We start from the raw sequence: 15,612 nt of genomic DNA, 5'->3' as shown, positions 1-15,612 counted from the left end.
TATGTAAATAGAAGCATACAATGTTCAGGAGGGGGCTTTGATGAATTATAAGTACAGTAAACTCTCTGTTATCCGGTATTCAAAAAATCAGAACTCTCATTTAACCAGATACAAAATCCACTGTTTACTTATAGTTTTGCTGATCTGCGGCATGTATTATTCTGGAAATGTGTCTATTTGTCTTAAGTGTGTCTATTTGTCTTATTTTTCTTTTGGTTCCTGCATTTCAATATTAATATGAAGTCAATACAGAGTTCATGTTATGGTATGGTATAGTGCGGGGTATGGCATTAGTTAGACCTATTTTTAGTAATTCTCAAGCAACCAGAAACTAAATTTATCCAGAATCTACCAATCCCCATAGATGCCGGATAACAGGGAGTTTACTGTATAGCATTTCCATCTCTTTTTGAAGTAGGCAACATTGTTACGGGGATGGAAAGCTGTATGAACTATAACTGCGATAGTGTGGGGGGAAAGGACATATCACACCATGTGGTAGATTCTTGAAGTGGCGCCTAGGGACTTAACAGGTGCCTATTACCTGAGATGTGTTGGGGGTAGGTAGAGAAGGGAGGCAAAGAGGGTAGTTACAAAGAAAGTAGGAGAGGAGAAAAGAAAAGGGGAGAGAAAGAGAAGAAGAAAAAGAAAAAAAAGGGGGAGGGGAGTGTTTAGAGCATAGCACAATGGAAGCCTCTGCCTTCCACAAAGTAATAAGGAAGGAGACTGAGATTCAGTGTCAGGGAAGTATGCCATTGGTTGATTTAGACTCCATCACCTGTCCATAGGCAGGGGTCATTTTGATGTAATTTAGTTCTTCCATCTCAGCAATTTAGTTGATTCTGGAGTACCAATCCATGAGGAAGGGTTGGTGCATAGATTTCCAGTAGGTAGGGATGACCAGTTTGATGACATGAAACAGCAGTGTGCTGCCGTTGCTTTCACTTTTACTTTCCACTAACAAGGAGGAGAAGATAGTGCCGAGATCACTGGCAGCAGGAGTGGCACACAGAGCACACAGAGCAGTCTTATGACATTGGATCTCTCTCCAAGCGGAGGCTGCAGCTTACCAGGGAACTACACAGCCCAGCAACAAAGACCAACTCGACCAGAGCAAGATACAGCTGTCTTCAGAGTGTCCCAGTTGGTGAGTCATTGTATAGATATGGAGTCCTCCCAGGCCAGATAATGATCTGTGTCTCCCCTACACAGAGATCACATGGGGGCAGAACTGTCTATACATCAGTCATTTTCACTCTAATTTACTGACATGTCACGATCAGGCTGCTGACATGTCACGATCAGAGACTTCTAAAACGTTACAGGAGATCATCAGAGACCACTGACATGTTACAGGATATCATCAGAAACCGCTGACATGTTACTGGAGATTATCAGAGACTGCTGGCATGTTACAGGAGATAATCAGAGACTGGTGGCATGTTAGAGGACATGATCAGATACATCTACCTTTAGATGTATTAAAATGGATGCCTTCCAGATTGCGCCCACCCATAATGGCCCCAACCCTTTCTAACTCTTTGGCCTTTTGGGATCGGGTAAAAACCTATGGAAATATGAGCTCACCCCACACCTCCCTTGCTCCGTTATATTGGAATCCGGCATTTAAGCCTGGCAGGGATCCTAAAGTGTTTCAGTGGTGGCTGGACAAGGGCTTGTATAGAATAGGACCGTACCTCAGGAAGGGGAGGCCTCTGACATTGGAGTATTGCAGGGAGACTTTGGACATGCCCTTGTCAGAATTGTTTCGCTACTACCAAATGAATCATTACCTGCGCACTATATTAGCACAAAGTGATTCTGGTAGTAGTCTCACCCCTTATGAACGCCGGTTCCTTCAGCATATTAATCAAAGAGGGGCTATCTTCCTGCTCTACTCCATCATGTTGGAGCCCACCCCTAAACAGCCATACATGCTAGCCTGGGAACAGGATTTAAATATGGTAACCTCTGAAGAGATATGGAAGCAATGCATTAGGGCGACGACTCGGGGATTGTTGAATGTCTCACTACTGGAGGCTAATTTTAAAGTCTTTTCTAGGTGGTACTTGGTGCCCTCTAGACTGGCTCGCATGTTCCCAGGATCATCACCTTTTTGTTTTCGGGGATGCGGGCTTGGGGCACCATGTACCATGTATGGTGGTCGTGTCCTTGCGTTTGTAGATTCTGGGGAAAGGTTCTCAATTTAATAGTTCGGGTCACGGGTGTGCGCGTTCCTAGGGACCCCGGATATGCCCTCCTTAATGAGGCCGTCCCCGGAGTCTCGAGGCACGGTACACAACTGATAGCTAGCAAGTATTCTTGCGGATAAAGTCACACAATTCGATCAGATCTGGGGGCCTTGGCTGGCTTATACAAGTCCTACAATAATGTAAATACATAAGGGGGGGAAAAGGAAAGGAAAGAGAAGGAAAGGGAAATAGAAGGGGGAAGGAGGGAAAAGGAAAGAGGGGAAGGAGGAAGTGGGAGGGAGGGGAGGGAAAGGAAGGAAAAAGGGAAAGAGGGGAAAAGAAAAGGGTAGAGTTTGGACCCTAACCCATCCCGACCAAAAATTAAACTGCTACTGTTGATGTTAATTTTGCCTTCATTTGAGGGGGGGGGAGTTTTTTTTTTTTCTCCTTGTTTTTTTTTTGTTTCGTCATATTGTTTTGTCTTATGTGTATTTTCTTGCATATTGCTTTTGTAAACACTGTCAGCTAATTTAGTCTGCTAGGGGTTATAAATCTAGATTAATACCCTTAAGATTTAAAATAGTGGTGAAGGATTTAACGGACTCTGAATTGGACTCCCATGGACATCATGTCAGGTGGAGGAGGTTTTGGGCTATTGTTAAATGTAGAGTAATAGAGTAACTCTATTTATGGGAAAAGCCAAGACCCCTTATAGACAATCCTCTGGCATGATGGGAATGGGAAAACACTTTGGTTGGAATGGTATGGTCTCACCCATGGTGGTTGCTTGGTAGGGGGTTGCAACCCTATAGCTGCACTACTCATGCATAATGAATGCTTATTGAGCCTATGGTCTTGTATTAAAGATGCTGGGTAGGGATTTCATGGCAGTAACCTTTTTTTATACTAATATCAATGGTTACTGATTGGCTTGTTAATAAAATAATGCTATTAGTGTGGGCTTAAAGTAAACCCCGGAGAAAAATAGCGATTCAAGATTGAATCCTCACTAGGGGACCAATAAGGAAGTTTCTATGAGGAGGTCTTAAGAAACCATATGTATATAACATGATAAGGCCAGCAATCTATACCTTGGCAGGGTGAATTTAAGAAACCTGCCAGATACAAACTACAATGTCAGTGTTTTGTAATGTAATTGTTTTTTTTTTCCCCTCCTTTGTGAGTAATGGTGTGTTTTGTGATTTTGTGTTTCGAAGAAAACAATAAAAACTTTTGAAAGCCAGAGACTGGTGGCATGTTACAGGAGAGGTTCAGAGACTGCTAACATGTTACAGGAGATGATCAGAGACTGCTGGCATGTTACAGGAGATGGTCATAGACTGCTGATATGTTACAGGAGATGGTCACAGACTGCTGACATGTTACAGGAGATGGTCATAGACTGCTGACATGTTACAGGAGATGGTCAGAGACTGCTGGCATGTTACACCAGGGGACATGCTAGTTTTGTCATTATTATTAATATTATTATTGTTATTCTATGCAGTGGAAGTGGTAGGTGGCAGATTATCCACACATTTGCCCTAAAAGGAGAACTGTTGGGAGAGTGAATTGAGAATTGAGTGATCACAGACCTCTGATCGCAAAGTTCCCAATCATCTCCCTGAAGAGAGAGGTGACTATCAGTCATAGTCGTTCCACCCCACTCCATTTCCCCAGTGCTCATTGGAGGGACAGATGAGGGAGGGGGCGGCCACAGCTGGCTCTTGCTCTGGCTCTAGAGAGGTCAGAGCCAGCTATCAATCAGGCAGCGGGGTGGATCCTGACAATATTGTCGGGATCTTTCCCAGCTGCAGCACGGCTCTGTGCTGTCAGCATATATATCAGGCAATATTGCATAGCAGAGGCAGGATTGCAAGGCGGGGGCAGGGTGTGGCAGGGGGCCCAAGAAAATAATTGCCCAGGGTCCAATCAAGTTCAGTTGGAGGTCATTATATAATGTTTAACAATTCTCAGTCTATGAATGAACAGCCCCGGTCTGGACTTACCTGAGACCCTGCAGAGCACACCATAGATCCTGCATAGCCCACCCGAGACTCTCTATGGTGGGTGGGCTGGTCGTCAGGGTCCCTTTCCCTGTACCTCCTCCCAACTCTTCTTACCTGCTGCTGCTGGGGCCCGGCCTCCTCCACCCCCTCCCCTGTCACTTCTGCTATGCCGTCCCTGGTACAGCTGATACCCATGTAAGGGGCCTTTCAGGCTGTCCAGACCCCTCACATGGGTTACCGGCCAAACCCCCTGATGGCAGACATCCCAACTCTCCCGTACCCTCCAGGAGTCTCCCGCTATTAGATAGCGGCTCCCGCCCATGAGAGAAACATTTTCTCCCAGAAAGGTTTACTCTGCTTGATCGAGCAGAGTAAAGCTTTCCCTGCTCTGTTGTTTTTTTTTCTGACATCGGAGCCGATCAGGGCAGATCAGGTCTTCTGAACATACAATTTGCGATGCCGATCTGCCCGGGAACAGCTGAGAAAGCATTGGAATGCTTGACCTATTGGCGGTCACACATTCCACCGCCGAAAAACTGGGCGGGATTACGTTAAAATGTATGACCGCAGTAGTCACAAACTTTGATAGAATAGAGGCCCTGTATGTAATCATTTAATCAGAGAAATAGATTATAATAGGGAACATTACAGTGTAATGTTCCCCATTATAATCCACTTGTCTAATTAAATGAAATAAAAGCACTCAACCCTCCCCCCCCCCAACTGGTCTGGTGCCTGGGTGTGCTGGGCCCCCCCAGGCTCAGGCCCCGATGCAGCTGCACTGGCTGCACCATTGGTAGTTCCGCCCCTGTCTAAGCTGTAGGCATGGGAAGACTTTGGGATCAGTAATGCTTGTCTATCCTGGAAGACAGCACCTGTTATATTTTAATTATAAACATAAAAAAAAAGTAATGCTTGTCTGTCCTGGAAGTGGCCCTATTGGAAGAAGTATTCAGCTGTAGGATCGGGCTGGGGATGCCGATTTCTCAGAAAGAGGGGTGTTACCCAAATTACTAGTTTAAGTCATGATCCATCAAGTTGCTGCACCATGGGCCTCTGGGTTGTACTTGCCCCCTGGGCTAAAAGTTGCCAGTCAGCCCCTGCATTGAGACAAACGACAGACATATAAGTGCTGATGGAGAACCTGTATATTTACCAATGCTGACGTAGCCTCTCAAAAACCTGCTTAACATGCGTCTGATGGGATTCAAAAGAAGATAAGACAAGGATGTCATCCAGGTGTCATCCAGGTAAACAATCAAAAATTGGTCCAGGAAGTCCCTGAAAATATCATTAACCAGATACTGGAAGGTGGCCGGGGTATTGCAAAGGCCGAAAGGCATCACTAAGTATTCAAAATGTCCGAAACGGGTTCGAAAAGCCGTCTTCCATTCATCTCCCTCACGAATTCGGACCAGGTTGTAGGCTCCTCTGAGATCCAATTTGGTAAAGATTGTTGCATTACGAAGCCTCTGAAAAAGTTCGGGGATCAGGGGAAGCGGATATCGATTTTTAATGGTTATCTGATTCAAATCTCGATAATCGATACAGGGACGTAGGGTGTGGCCCTTCTTCTCTACAAAAAATATACCAGCGCCAGCAGGTGAAGTTGAGGGACGAATAAACCCCTTTGCAAGATTCTCCTCTATATAATTCTTTAACGTCTCCAGTTCTGGCTCGGATAATGGGTAGATTCGTCCATAGGGAATCTTGGCTCCTGGTAGTAGTTCTGGTAGTTCTAGGGGACAATCATAGGGTCGATGAGGTGGTAACATGTCTGCTTTTTGTTAACTGAACACATCAAGATACTCATGGTAATGCGTAGGAATGAGTGAGCGAAGTTCTTGATTGGTACCCTGTTGACATAGGGAAACGGTGGGTGTAGTAGTGAGGAAACAATTTTGTGCACAATAAGCAGAATGAAAATCCACTCTACTAGTTTGCCAGTCAATACAGGGATTATGTGCTCTGAGCCACGGTATTCCAAGAATAATGGGAAACAATGCGGATGAGATGACATCAAAACGTAGAAGTTCGGTATGTCCCAGGAGCGTGGAAGCAGACAGAGGAACAGTTTCTAGAATGACTGGGCCAGACTTTATGTTGGAGCCGTCAGCTAAATGAATCATTAATCCTTGGGCTTTGTCCTTTAATGGGATATGATGATGTTGTGCAAATTGATGATCGAGGAAACAGCTGCAGGCACCGGAATCAATGATGGCTTGGTTATGAAGTTCCCCTTCCGGGAGCTGTAACGAGATAGGAAGGTTAATTTAAGATCTTTGATTATCAGTCAATTAGATGATTGTTGTAGCAGGAGGAAAAAATAACTTACTGGGCTTGTTTGGGCAAGTTCTGGCAAAATGTCCGGCCTCACCGCAGTATAAGCAGAGGTTTAGCTGACGGCGGTGATTCTTCTCCTCAGGAGATAGTGGAGAATGGAGGAGACCCAGTTGCATGGGTTCAGAGGTGTCCGGTGTAGGGTTTGGAACTGAAGCCTGAGTGGTAGGCATATTAACTCCGGGTGAAAAAACCAGAGGAAACATCCAAGCAGGGCGTGGTTGGTGGGTTCTATCAGCTCGGCGTTCTCTTATACGTCTGTCAATCTGGATGGAAATTCGGATGAGTTCGTCCAGGGTCCCTGGAACCCCTGTCCGTGCTAATTCGTCCTTAAGGGTTTCCGAGAGTCCTGCACGAAACTGAAAGAGCAGAGCAGAGTCGTTCCAATTAGTATCAGTACTCCATCTCTTGAACTCTGCTATGTAGTCCTCTACTGGTCGTCGGCCTTGTTGCAAGGTGTGCAGCATGGATTCAGCAGTAGAGGCCCTGCGTGGGTCATCCTAGATTAGTGTCATGGCCTCGCAAAAGGCTGTTTCAGAGTTCAGGAGTTGACTGCTCTGTTCGAGCAGTCGGTGGGCCCAAGTTTGAGGTTCCCCTTGCAGTAATGAAATGATATATCCGAATCTTGCGGTCTCAGAAGAAAAGGTCCTGGGCTGAAGCAAAAAGCACAATTTACATGCGTTTAAAAATGCCCAGAACTTACTGCGATCTCCAAAAAAACGTTCAGGAGGGAGAATCCGAGGTTCGGGGGCAGGCGTTGAGAACGCAGGTGTAGGTGCTTCGACAATGGGTGCAGTACCGAGAGGTGGAGCGGCTTCGGCTGCCGGGGTGTGTGCCGGGGCCTCCAGGCGTCCTTCCAACTGGAAGTAACCTTCTTGTAGACCTTTGACTGCTTCGGTAAGGGCCGAAATTTGCTGACAAATTTCCTCCATGATAAAGAAAACCGCCCTTTCAAGCTCCGGGTGGCTGAGTACTACTGACACGTACCTGATGGAGCTTGAGATGACGAGGGCGGCCTCTCTCTTGCAACTCTGGTCCCAGAAGGCCTGATAGTGAAGCCAGGTGCTCTGGGGCACAGCGGGGCACGAGTGCCGGAATGAAGACCCGGGTGCTAGGTGGAAGTCCGTTTGGCCGCTTGCTGCGTAATGCAGTATAAACACACAGCAGGGAGGCAGACAGAGGGTACTCGAAGTCAGGCAGACCGGGTCGGCAACGTGCAGGCGGGAAGGTGGTGTAGCATGAGGCAAACTCGTGGTCGGGTCACAGGCCGGGTTCGATAACATGCGGGCAATACAGGAACAGGCAGGAAGCAGGAGAATCGTCAGACAAGCCAGGGTCAGGATACCAGAAGATCAGCAGAGTCAGGAGCAACCCGGGGTCAGTAACAGGAAACAACACGACAGGGAACAGGCACAGGATACAAGGCACAAAGCTGAAAGAGTACTCAGCACTGGAGACATGGAGGGGCTGAGCTTAAATAGCCCGTTTGGCGCCACAACACGTTGCAGATGCGCGCACGCGAGCGCACTGATGTCTACGCGATAGTGCACGGCCCGGCCTGACACTGTGGGTCAAGCTGTGCGCGCGCAGGCGCCATCCGCTGTGTGCGGCCTTCCTGACAGAATAGTGGCCGTTGTTTTTTTGGTGCTCCTTCCCAAGCCCGGCAAGGACCCTCTTCTATGCGCCTCCTATCGCCCCATAGCTCTTCTAAATATGGACCTAAAAATTCTCACTAAGATACTGGCTACTCGGCTGTCGGGAGTGATTGGTTCCCTGGTAAATATAGACCAGACGGGGTTCATGCCTGGCAAGTCCACGGACACCAACCTAAGACGGGTTTTCACACATGTCCATCTGGCGCAAGGTGTAGAGAGTACTAGAGCATTGGTGTCCCTGGACATAGCAAAGGCATTCGACTCGGTGGATTGGGGTTTCATGGCCCGGGTGTTGAATGCAATGGGTTTTGGACCTAAATTCCAACGCTGGATAGATATACTGTATAATAACCCCAGAGCGGCCTTGAAGATTGGTCATGCTCTCTCCGCACCTTTTCAGGTGGAGAGGGGCACGCGTCAGGGCTGTCCATTGTCACCTGCACTATTCACTCTGGTGATGGAACCCCTGGCGGTGGCCCTCAGATCCTCCCCGCATATTGCAGGTATTTGTGTGGGAGGAGTGGAGGAGAGACTAGCGTTATACGTGGACGATCTCATACTTTTTCTTTCCGATGCTAACTCTTCTCTGAGAACAGTGTTGACCATACTGGAGGATAGCCCCGGGGCTGGAGGTGGCACACGTTCTCTTGGGATGGGGAGGGGGGAGGGGGGGTGTTATGTATGTTTTGTAATTATTTCCTTCCGCAAGGAAGTGCAGGTGGGGTATGTGTAGGTTGTATCTGTTAGTAACTAAGTATGCGCCCCTACTGTTGTAGGAGGAATGTTGTAATGTATTTGCATGCAAAAATTGAATAAACAGAATTTTTCAAAAAAAAGAAATTGAGTGGAAGCCGGGGTGTTAATGTTAGTAGCAATGTTAAAGTCACCAAGAATGATAGTGGGTATTTCTGAGGAGAGAAAGTAGGGTAGCCAGGCAGAGAAGCCATCTAAAAAGTGAGATACTGGTCTGGGTGGCCGGTATATAACAGCAATCCTCAAAGAAATTGGAGAGAATAGGTGAATACAGTGGGTTTCAAAAGAGGAGAGGGATAGAGAGGGAGGTGAAGGCAGAATTTGAAAAGTGCATTGCGGGGATAGGAGGATACCCACGCCACCTCCTTTCCGTCCATTGGGTCTGGGCGAGTGTGTCCAGTGGAGGCCACCATAGGAGAGGGCAGCAGGGGAGGCAGAGTCGGATTTCTGAAGCCAGGTTTCAGTGACAGCAAGCATGTTAAAGGAATTGGAGATGAGAAGATCATGGACAGCGGTGAGTTTGTTACAGACAGAGCGGGCATTCCAGAGGGCACAAGAGAAGGAGGGCCTGGTTCTAGGAAGCAGGGGAATAGAAACCAGGTTGTGTGGATTGCAGCTGCTGCTAGAGGAAAGGCAGTGCTGTTTAGGAGGGTGAGTATTAGAAAAGAGAGGGCTCGGATTGGGAGAGATGTCCCCTGAAGTCAGGAGAAGCAGAAGGGTGAGTGAAGTGAGATGAGAGGGCGTTTTGTACGGGTGAACATGCCTCAGTGTCCTGGAGGTAAACCTAGCATGTGGATTCAGAATGAGCAGGAGATGATGAGACAGTTATATAAGACAGTTACACAATACAAACAGATCAAAAATAAAAAGGAGTCTTTCCGGATCTCTCTAAGAACACTCTACACATGAGATGTCTTTGAAGCCGCTACCTGAAGTGATACGTACCTCTGGAGCCACTTATCGTTGGGGTTTCCCCTTCTACCTGCTAGTGCGCAAAAATGGCAGTTCGTTCCCTCTGAAGACAAAATATTGTCGCTCCGCCACCTTCCCCATGTCTCTTCGTTGATTTACTCGGACCAATCGGGATTTGTCCCCCACCGAGAAGCGCGAGACAACACAACAATGGCACTCAGTCTGATCCACACTGCTCTGTCGGAGAACTTGTCAGGTTTTCTTATCTCCACGGATGCAGAGAAAGCCTTTGACAGGGTCGATTGGTCTTTTATGCGTCTTACCTTGGAGCATATTGGACTGGGTCTTCACATACTATCGTGGATCACGTCTCATTATTCGGCTCCATTCGCGAGGGTACGCATCAACGGTATCCTATCTGACCCCTTCCAGATCTCTAATGGGACCAGACAGAGCTGTCCCCTTTCGCCCCTCATATTCATTTTGACTCTGGAACCCCTTCTATGCACTATGCAAGCTCAGCCTGACATTCGGGGCTTATTGACCAAGGAGGGCCATCATAAAATTGACGCTTATGCGAACGACCTTCTATTTTTTCTTTCCTCTCCCCAATATTTCTGACCCCCAACTGGCTCTCTGCTTTGCGGCTATGTGGTGATCTCTCTAACTTCAACGTCAACGGCCAGAAGTCAGAAGCCCTTAATCTTAACTTACTGGGGGCCGTCATGACTAGGTTACGACAGAATGTTCCATTTTGTTGGTCCCATACGTCGATCAAATACCTTGGGGTTCACCTACCCCGCATCTTATGGTCAGAACACGAGGTGTTTATCCACCGGCTGTTCGTCCTCCCTGATGGTTTACGTGTTTCTGAGGTCACGCCTCCTTCTTCAGAACCAATTTGGAGTGTTTTACTGACTCCCTTTTATATATCCAGGCTGGTGATTACAACACCTGAGATCGCAGTGATAATCAGAGAAGCTCCTGCTGCAGCCAATGTCATTTGGGAAAATGTATTAAAAAATATAGATTTTTTTGTATAAAAAACTTACATGAAGCGTATATAGAACGGCTTTGGCTCTATGGCCTGGACCCAATTCTTAATAGGTGCATTTTGCCAGAGAAATATATATAGCGCATGGATAAGCACACATAAAAACTTACATAAAGTTTTTTACAAGTAAAATTACATAAAACATTACATAAAAATTGCATAAGAAATTATTACATACTGTAGATATAGAAATGCTTATTACATAGATATAGAGTGCCGCGCATGGTGATCACAATCTTTTTTCTATCCAGTTGTTTAGGGCGGCATAAGGTCAGAGGGGAAGCGAAGGAGAAGCAGGGAAGAAGGAGCCAAAACAAAACACCCAGTGCACAAACCTTACTGCACTGGATGAATGGAAAAACGCAAAGTCTTGCTAACCACAGGTTGTAGCAATAGAACATAATATAATCAGTGTTCTTGGAGAGACATCTTAGTTTCGTGTGGAAAACTACCCAAAAGGCACATATACTAAAAACAAAAGGAAATCTAAACGGTAAATGAAGTAAATTAATAGCGGACAAAGGGATAATAATTCATAGGTGTATGAAATTTCATTTTTAAGAGAATACCTTCTTGGCTAGTGTGTAAACCCATGAATCAAGAACATCACTGAAGAATCAATCACGGCTTACCGCACCCGCATCATGTGGAAATAAATAGGTTATAATAGATGCGGTGTTAGGGAATGCAAGACATTATTTTGTGCTAAGATATTCAAAATGTATGTGTGATTAGAGATATTGTTTTTCTATTTACAGAAAAATGGGGGGCCAACACAAACGAATAATGCACAGACCATGCTACACTAGATATAATAATAAACCTAAATCTCTGCAATATATACAGTGAATGTGGTAGATGGATAGATGTAATATCTGTATATAAATGACGAAGCAAGTCAAAACTGGATGGAAGACCAGTTCCCACAAGGACTAATGCACTGGGCCTCTATGGGAAAAAAACAAAAGGCATAATACCTGTACGTCTCGGCCAGAATAAACATTAGACCTCATTGGGAAAAAATATGGCACTGACATGAAAGAAGATATGATGATGGGTGAACATATCAACAAGTGGAACATCATTTGAGACACAGCTCAAAACTCAATGTACCACTACAAAGGTCATACTGGGTATAAAGCAACCAGTTGCCAGGACATCAGACTGCAGAAGCTAGATCTAATTCTTCATTAAGCCCTCCAGGGAAAAGGCTGTTGAGGGTGTAAATCCAGTAGGCTTCCCACCGGCATAGTCTCCTATATCTATTTCCTTCGTCCAAATCTGTGGACATTAGGTCAATCCCAAAGAGTTTCCTCCGGGTTATGGTTGTGGAGCTGTAGGAAATGTCTAGGGAGTGAATGGTCGTCTACTACTTTTCTGGATGTTTCTTTTGTGTTCTCCAAATCTGACACGCATAGCTCTGGTCGTGCGTCCTACATACAGTTTTCCACACGGGCGTATGATCCCATAAATTACATAGCTGGAGGAACAGTTGATGAATTGTTTAATTTGAAATGTTTTACCATTTGGCCCATCAATGCTTTTCTTTCTGATCTTATCAATAATGCGTTTTCGAAACACAGAGTGCTCCATGGTAAAAGTTCCCCTTCCTGTAAAAAAGAGAAAAACATTAAAGGTATCCATGATAAATACCAGACCAACGGTGGATAAGCACCTCATGTTCTGACCATTACATGCCTATATTTATTCAACTCTTGTGAGTACCACTACACCAGTTTTGATTTGTTTAAATAAAACGTTTTTACGCAATGGAGGCGCTCTCTGTGTCTTGTTTTGCAGTGCTGAGGTTTTCCTAGAACCAAGTGAGAGCTGCCTCGTTAGCGTCCTGCTTTACGATGGTTGCAGACTGTCTCCTTTGAACTCACAGCGCTGGCGCTGTGTTAAAGATTGTCTGCTACCTCGCATCTTATCTGAGGTATTCCCCCTAAATTTTCCCCCTTTGCTCCAAAAAATGAAGTCGGGCCTCCAAGGCTGGTCCCATCTGACATTCTCCTGGACTGGCCGATGCGATGTGATCAAGCAGAACATTCTTCCCAGCCTCCTTAATCCGTTGCAGACTCTTCCTATTTATATCTCATTGGCCTTTGTGGCCTCGGTCCAAGCTGCCATCACTGAATTTATCTGGTCACAAAAGCCCGCTAGGATTAAACACTCCATCTTAAGACGACCCAAACGGGAGGGAGGTTTACCCCTCCCTGACATCTACTTCTAGTATCTTGCAATAGACCTATCACGCATTTTGGACTGGTGTAGACACCAGGAACTCAAGGCCTGGGTCTCATTAGAACAATCCTTTTCTTCTATCCCATTACGTACCCTTCCTTGGTGCGCTCACTCGATCCCGCAACACCTCTTGGCGCACCCAACTATTGGCCCTACATGGAAAGCCAGACGTGTGGCCTTCGAGTCTAAGGGGATCTCCATCTCCCCTTCCCCTTTCAACCCGGTCATCAGGACCCCTGACTTCTCGTCTGGCATCCAGGACCCCGCGTTTACATTTTCTCCAAGGCTCAGAATGGCCTTCTCACCCTGATCTCTCTTCTGATCAGGTTGGGGTTCTGGAGACTACATCAACTGTCACATTTCCTATCCTCCCTTCCCCCGCCACATATGCTCGCTACACCGCTGTCTTTATTTGAACGTGAATGTTCTGGAACAGGTCCACTGCCCAAAACTCTCTCACTGACTTATCAACTGTTGCTCCTTCCAGACCTCGACCAGTCTTTGAGAGCTGGGAACGAGACCTCGGGGTTCAATTCTCCTCAGTTCAACAATCTCGGATTCTCCAGTTCTCTATGAAGTCCTCCATCAGTAACAGGTACCAGGAAATAGGGTATACAATACTGACTAGGTGGTATAGAACCCCTCACAGGCTTCACCAGATCTTCCGTGACACCACAGCCTGCTGCTAGCACTGTGGCCCCTCTCCGGCTGACATGCTCCACGTATTCTGGTCCTGCCCACGGTTGGCCAATATTTGGACCCAGAAAAGGGACGTTATGCAATACTTTACGGAAGCACACTTCCATTCAACACTGTGTTCTTCCTACTTTACCATAATGACCACTCCCTGAAGGGCTATACATGCTCTATCTTTATTAATTTGGTGAATGCGGCAAGAGCATGCATTCCTGTCATATGCCCACATGCGGCTAATGTATACGATAAGGTCAGTAGGTATAGAGAATTCCATCTGTAATTGGGTAGAAAACTGGCTTAAAGACCGAATTCAGAGAGTGATGATCAATGATTCGTACTCTGAATGGCCTGAGGTTGTTAGTGGTGTCCCCCAAGGTTCAGTGTTGGGTCCCTTACTGTTTCACTTATTTATAAATGACATAGAATTGAGGATTAAAAGTACTATTTCTGTGTTTGCAGATGACACCAAGTTATGTAGTGGAATACATTCCTTACAGGATGTCTCCAACTTACAAGCAGATCTGAATGCACTGTATGATTGGGCATCTATTTAGCAAATGAGATTTAATGTTGATAAATGTAAAGTTATGCACTTGGGGACTAAAAACAAACATGCGTCATACACTCTAGGGGGAGTATGTTTGGGGGAATCAATGGTGAAGAAAGATCTGGAGGTTCTGGTATAATAGCATGCAATGTCAAGCCGCAGTTTCTAAAGCAAGCAAAACACTTTCTTGTATTACAAGGGGTCTAGACTCCAGAGATAGAGACATCATCCTGCCCCTGTATAAAGTATTAGTGAGACCTCATCTGGAATATGCAGTTCAGTTTTGGGCACCAGTTCACAAAAGGATGTTGTGGAACTGGAGAAAGTGCAGCGAGGGGCAACTAAACTCATAAGAGGCATGGAGGAGCTCACCTATGAGGAAAGATTAGCTGACCTGAATTTGTTCTCTCTGGAGAAGAGGCAATTAAGGGTGGACATGATCACCATGTGTAAATACATAAATGGTCCATATAAAGAGCTTGGTGCCAAATTATTCACATTAAGGTCAACCTGACTAACTATGTAACTATGGAAACAGTCCGCTCCTCCTACCTTAGGCCAATGGGTCCAGCGAGTGAAAGACATCAAGCATATGGAGGATCTTACTAGCTCTCTGAAGGGTACTGTGCATGGGTTCTCGGCCACGTGGTTTTATTGGTCGGAGTTCTTAGAATCAGACAAATATAGCCAACTGCTGGGAGTTTGATGCCTTGTGACCCTGGGGGAGGGTGGGGGGCGTTCCTCTGTCCCTGTTTATCCTTGCTTTTAAATTTTATTTGCTCCCTCATCTTGATGAGAGCGAATGATGGACAATTTGCACAAATCAGTAAATAATGATATCGAGCTTCAGGAGAAATAACATTTCAGCTGGAACCAATCGAACGAACCTACGATTCACGGGAGGAAAGGAATTCGCGTGCGATACTGCTACCTTGTGGTGACATTTCCCGCCATAGTGAGAGGACGCGCGTTACATGAAAGGAAACCAGTTAAATCGAGTAAGTATGGATTTAATTAATTCTTTGGCTGCTAAAAGCAAATTGGAATTTAAAGTTTTGCATGGGGTATGGGGTAATCTGTGAGAACAGTGTTGATCAGACTGACCCAGTAGAGTGACAGTTTGGACACCTATGATTGACTCTTTTTTAAAAAAAATCTTATTTTTTGCATAATTACCTGTGGCATTGCCAGATTAATGCTTGATGTATAG

This window comes from Nanorana parkeri, unplaced genomic scaffold (assembly GCF_000935625.1).
Source record: "Nanorana parkeri isolate BGI_ZX_2015 unplaced genomic scaffold, ASM93562v1 scaffold147, whole genome shotgun sequence".
Classification (NCBI taxonomy): domain Eukaryota; kingdom Metazoa; phylum Chordata; class Amphibia; order Anura; family Dicroglossidae; genus Nanorana; species Nanorana parkeri.
Note: the sequence above shows the minus strand (reverse complement) of the source record.